Raw genomic sequence first — 6,759 nt, 5'->3', positions numbered from 1 at the left:
CAAGCTTGTTCTGCAAAAAGAACAGACAACTTGGGGTGTAAACAAAAAAAAAAACTAAATAAAAATATATTACACACACACACACACACTTTTTTTTTTGTTTGTTTTGTTTTTGGGTTTTTTGTTGTATTTTTTTTTTGTTCACACCCCAAGTTGTCTGTTCTTCTTGCAGAACAAGCTTCCAGTTTTGTTGTTGGGCCATTCCTCAGACCTGAGACCGGGGGAGTTTGTGGTTGCCATTGGCAGCCCGTTTTCCCTCCAGAACACCGTAACTACAGGAATCGTCAGCACCACTCAGAGAGGAGGCCGCGAGCTCGGCCTTCGCAACTCGGACATGGACTACATTCAGACCGATGCCATTATTAATGTAAATAAAAATGTGCATTGCCTTTGTTTACTTTGTCTACTAAACATATATAATACGTAAGGTGTCATTTTGGTTCACAGTATGGCAACTCTGGAGGGCCTCTAGTTAATCTGGTAAGCTGTTTTTTATTTTATTTTAGGAGCCAACATTTTATTGTTCCTTGAATTAAAACATCCAGCAAATGGACGTTTATTTGATATTTCCTGCTTTTTTTTTTTTAGGATGGCGAAGTGATTGGGATCAATACGTTGAAAGTGACAGCAGGAATTTCATTTGCCATTCCCTCAGACAAGATTCGACAGTTTTTAGCCGAGTCTTACGACCGACAGTCCAGAGGTATGAAGCTTTCCTGACACAACTTTTCACAGTTTCATTGCTTCTCTTCAGTCACTGTCATAGAAAATAAGAGCTCCAATGTTTTGCAACTTTTTACTTCATTGTATTTGTGTTCCCTTGAGGCAATTTTTTCTATCTTTTTAAATAAAAAACATTTAGACTTTTTCTCCTAATTCTTTATAACACAGTCAAACACTTGGGGTTGGTTAAGTAGATGTTTCTTACTATTTTCCACATCCCAGAAACATCATCTTGCACTCTTACTCTACTTTGTACGATCACTTTGGCACCAAGCTCCCAGACACGATCAGGATGCAGTTATGCTTTAGAAAGTCAGCACAATGCTGCTGTCACAACTATTACAGCTGTTTCCATGACTTTGCCACAATCATGAGCATGCTCTAGACATGATGCCGATGTGGCAAGCCTTAGCATTAGTCTGTTGCAAATTCTCCATGACCAAGACACACTGGTGCACACAAGCCCTACATCCTAGATACACCACTGTTACCACCACACTCAACCCAGGATCTAGATATGGGGCCACCGTGATGACAAACTACTATGACCTTATGCTCAAAACCATTGTGGACCTGCATGCTCTATCATACATAATGGGAGAGCTCACTGTATTTTTAATACAGTACTCACCCAAAGGCATTGCCAACACCCTGCAAAAACCATTCACATCCTGGCTGATGCTAAATTCATCCGAGTGAATGAATGGTTGATCGTCTTGTTTGTCCTTATGTGACCCAGTGAAGGACTTGTCCTGTTAAGTGTGTCCAAAAAGGATGGATGGATGGATGGATGGATGGATGGATGGATGGATGGATGGATGGATGGATGGAGTCATCATCCAGTGTGACGGAGGCCTTAATGTGATCAAAGGGCAACAAGAAACAGCAGAAAGAAAATGCATAACTGTCTCACAGTTTAAGTTTAATGATTAAACCAGTCCATGCAGACAGACATATATTAAACATTTGTATGTGTATGTGACTTGAAGTCATGATATAAACATTTTGTGCAAGATGATAAATGATGATTCAGGAACCTTGATATTTGTTGCTCGCCTTCTGTGTCACTACTTTTTAGGGCGAACGGACACAAAGAAGAAGTATATTGGTGTGAGAATGATGACTCTCACTCCGACGTAAGTTGCCTCTGTTGTCAGCTGTGCATTTGGTACATAAATAAATATATTTTTCATGCTGGGACACTAGAGAATTGCATCATGTATGTGATTTATTTTGTGAAACTTCAAATGATTGAATGACTGGTTTAAGTTTATTCCCCTCCTCTTTTGACTTTCCAGGTTAGCCAAAGAGCTGAAGACTCGGCATCGTGACTTCCCGGACATCACCTCAGGAGCTTATGTTATGGAGGTTATAGCAAAGACACCAGCTGCAACGTAAGAAAACAACTGTCATAATACGAATTCTAAAAAAAAAACCCCATAATTAAATAAATCTTAAATTTTAGATTTTCTGCGAGATGCAAACAAAAATTGAGCCTAACTCACTTCAAATTGTGGGTTTCTTTGACCCATCCAATACACGTGTACTGGTACTTAAATCAGTAATTTAGTTACTTTCCTCGCTGCCACCGTCAGTAATAGATGCAGCATTTCCTCTCTTAACTTACCGTAATTTCCGGACTATTGAGCGCACCTGAATATAAGCCGCACCCACTAAATTTAAAAAGGAAAAAAAATTGTACATACTGTATATAAGCTGCACTTGTGTACAAGCGGGGGGTGTCCACATTGTAACATGAAATATTTACACAGCAAGATTTTTAAAAACTTTTAATTAAATACCGGTAACAAACACAAATACGTACAGTATTACGTACAAAGTTTCTTCCCCTCTCTAGTAGACTAATGAAACCCAAGTTTCATTTGTTCACTGTGACCTGTTAGGTAATTCCATTGGTCAGTTTTATTTTTTTTTATTTTACTTTTATTTATACAGTTAGTCTCATTGAGTCACGAGGACCCTCCCCCCTAGAGAAACGTGTATTGGGCAGCTGTGTGAGCACCCGGGTGTGATGAAACAAAATGTTATGGTCGCATGAAGCTCATTAGCCCGTCAAAAAAAAAAAAAAAATCCATAAACTAGCTGCAGCAATGTATAAACCGCAGTGTTCAAAGCGCGCGGAAAAAGTAGCGGCTTATATTCGGGAAATTACTGTATTTACTCTAGTTTAACTTAAAAGTATGTAATCACACATGCATCCTCCTACCCAACTGACCTACTAGGGCAGGGATATTCACATAAACTGATCATGGGGACACATTTACTGAAAGCCAAGAACCCAGGGGTCGGACATCCAGCAGTTATTGTCATTAATTAAGTTTGTTTTATAGTTTTAAATCATGTTTTATTAAAAAAATTAACCCATTGGTGGACCAAACTGAGCTCACCTGTAGGCCTGATTTGGCCCCTGGACTGCCATTTGAATAGCCCTGTACTAGGATGTAAACTGATGGCTAACATGCCTGAAGTGCTATATAATACTCGCCTCCTCCTACACTGGCATCAGCCATCATTGCAGCTCCAGAGGAGTGGAGGCTCAGGAGACGCTGAGGTCAGCCGTTTCCTTCAAACCTCATGCAGGGAGGTGACTAGCTGCGCTGTGGTTTCCTGTGCCTGCTCACTTTTTGTCTCTCTCCTACAAGGCCCCATCAGAGATTACTCACCACTTAACTCAAAACATTTCTGTGGTTCCTTTCATATTTGGTGTTCATTTCTTGGTTCTGTTGTGTGCTCTTGATCATGGTCCGACTTGTGTTGGTTTATGGCTTTTTGCAAGTCTTTGCTGTGATGTAAGGAGCCTGATATTTGCTGTGCCGAGTGTGTTAGGGGCAGCTGAGAGCAATGAGAGCAATGCGTGATTGCTGTTGTTAATGGATGCTGTAGAAGTGAATGTGTGGTGTTTACATGTGGTTGTAATTAAGAAGCTGTTTGAAGTCGGTTTTACTATCGACGCTGATCTGTTCTTTTATTACGGCAAAACATTTGGCCAACACGTTTAGTTACTGAAACATGATATGCTTTTAATGAATACATTATTATTGCTTGATTAAAACCATCATGTTGTGTTGATGACGGTAGTAGAGACATGTGTGCAGTATTAAATTAGACTATTTTAAATAGAAAAAGCTATAATAAAAAATGTTTGTTATATTTTTAGAGAAAGAAACAGAAATGGTCTTAAAAGCAAAATAAAAAAGTTAGATTTTAAGGTTTTATTTAAAAAAAAAAAAAGGAAAATTCTGTAATTTTAACTTCTCTATTTTTTCTAAGGTGATCAGCACATCACATATTTTTTAATGCAATCAAGATTTAAGCTTTTACAAGCTTTAATTCATGAAGAAAGTTAAGTTTAATTAAAGTTTATAAATTTTCCTGGGTACCACTTTACAATCAGACTCCCCTTATAAATGGCTAATAAATAGTTTATAGATGCGTTATTAATTCCTCTATAAACACTTTATAAATTATTAATAACTACTTATTATGCATTAATTAAGGGCAAGAAAGAGACGAAAATGACCAGTTTCTTGCCAAATAGTGAGCCAATTCACCTATATTTCATCTAGAGTTGTTATTCAGTATTAAACATTTCAGACTAAGTTACTATCTTGTAAGTACAATAAGCATCCATCCATCCATCCATTATCTTCCGCTTATTCAGAAGTCTGGTCACGGGGGTAGCAGCTTGAGCGGGAGGCCCAGACACAATAAGCACAATAAGCATTTGTAAACCTAATTATTTAGCATACAATATTGTACTTTATCACTGCATTATAAGTATCTATAGTTGTAGATACCGGTACTTATAATACAGTGATCAAGTACAGTATTATATCCTAAATAAAATATAGGTTTACAAATGCTTATTGTGCATACAAGGTAGTAAATTAGTCTGAAATGTTTAATATAACAACTCTAGATTAAATATATAGGTGAACAGATTTGGCTCAAGAAACTGGTCAGTTTTGTCTCTTTCTCGCCCTTAATTAATGCATAATAAGCAGTTATTAATGATTTATAAAGTGTTTATAGAGGAATTAATATATCTATAAACTATTTATTAGCATATATAAGGGGAGCCTTATTGTAAAGTGGTACCTTTTCCTGTAACATTTCTCAAAAATAACAGAACGTGAAAATGAACAATGTAGATTTAAATACAAAAGAATTACTAGATAAGATTTTGGTATGAGCTAAAGAATTTGAGTAGGAGGTTAGCTGCTACTTTGACTCAAAACGGTCGGGGGTGGTTCAGGCATGTGATCCAGATGCCTCCCAGGGGGAGGCGTTACAGATGTGTCCCTCCAGGAGGAGACCTCGAGGCAGCCCCAGGACTTACAAGATAGATTATATCTCTTGGTCGTGCTGGGAATCCCTTGGCACTTAGGATGTGGCTTTGGAGAGGGAAGTCTGCACATCTAAACTTGGACTCCACACTAAAAGATACATGAGCTAAAAGTAAAACGATATTTTGTGCTAAAACATAATTTCACTCGACTGTAATAGCCAGGCCTATAAATCAAAAGGTTTCTGCTGTTCTGGGCAACGTGCAGCTTGTAAATCTCAGTAATTAATCTTCTTTTCTTCAGTGGTGGACTTAAAGAACACGATGTCATCATCTCTATCAACGGCCAGCGGATTTCAACAGCGACTGACGTCAGCGCTGCCGTCAAGAAAGATGACACTTTGAAAGTTGTTGTTCGCCGTGGCAATGAGGATGCCATCCTCACTGTTGTTCCGATGGAGATCGACCCTTGACTCGTTAGGAATCGCACCACAGGAGCTGGGGTTAGGTTGAACTTATCACCAGAGGACCTTATGTGGGCGGGGGTTGACACCCCCCCTCATGTGGCTAGAGGCCCAGAGAGGCCACACATCCAGGAAAATTCTGGCTTTGTCTTGAAATGACTACAGGTGCTCTGAAAGCAGTGCTGTGCTTTGTTTTCACTTTTAGTCTTTAATGCTTTTATCAATGCTACTACTGTTTGTTCACAAACAATATCGATATATATATATATATATATCTATATCAGACCTTCTGCTTTTTAAGCAATTTTAGATACTCACTGAGCAAATCTGATTTGTATTGTATCTTTTGTTTCCTAGACTTTTTTTAAGTACTGTAGAATTCTTTTTTTGTAATTATGTGATGTATACTGAGAAAAATAAAGGGTTTACTTACATTTTTTCCATTGTTGCTCTTGTCATATTCCTTTTTGAATCTCTGTTCTATAAAACACATAAACTCACAATCTAGTATGGAAGTCCATTTTTGCCAGTTTCTTTAAAAATATCTATACTTCTAAGTCATAATTATGAGACACAATCCTAAAATGATGACTTAGCATGAGATGCTAAGTCAGTTTTAATAATTATGAAATGCTATGTCATAAATATGACATTATCTCATAATAATTTTGTGATGGTGTCTTGTATGACTTGGAGGATGTTTTTCATGCTTATTAAGCATTAACACAAACTAACTGGGCTAACTACACACCTTATTGGGCAAATCTATGCTGTTTCTGCTTCCGTCTGCTAATTTAAACTTCTTCTTTTTATAACTACTATTCAGCTGTTTTGGGGAAGTTTCAGCCCCCCCCCCCCCCCCGTGCTCATATTTGCTTCTTTCAGCCTAATTGGGAAAACTTGTGCTTTTTCTACTTCATTCTGCTAATTTAAGCTTATTTCTGCTTGTTTAGCTACAGGTCCTTCTCAAAAAATTTGCCTATTGTGATAAAGGTAATTATTTTCCATAATATAATGATAAAAATGAAACTTTCATATATTTCAGATTCATTGCACACCAACTGAAATATTTCAGGTCTTTAATTGTTTTTAATACTGATGATTATGGCATACAGCTCATGAAAACCCAAAATGCCTGTCCCAAAAAATTAGCATATCATGAAAAGGTTCTCTAAACAAGCTATTAACCTAACCATCTGAATCAACGACGTAACTCTAAACACCTGCAAAAGATTCCTGAGGCTTTTAAAAACTCCCAGCCTTGTT

The 6,759-nt window shown here is 37.6% G+C and overlaps 1 protein-coding gene across 1 annotated transcript in view; it reads right to left on the bottom strand.

Annotated features, from left to right (window-relative positions):
* Window positions 1-6,759, bottom strand: part of lrpprc (leucine-rich pentatricopeptide repeat containing) — a 105,969-nt gene that overhangs the window by 62,070 nt on the left and 37,140 nt on the right. The gene's annotated exons all lie outside the window — the stretch shown is intronic.

This window comes from Nematolebias whitei, chromosome 1, assembly GCF_014905685.2.
Source record: "Nematolebias whitei isolate Nwh7 chromosome 1, NemWhi1, whole genome shotgun sequence".
NCBI classification, from domain to species: Eukaryota; Metazoa; Chordata; class Actinopteri; order Cyprinodontiformes; family Rivulidae; genus Nematolebias; species Nematolebias whitei.
This window is presented reverse-complemented; position numbering and strand designations above follow the sequence as displayed.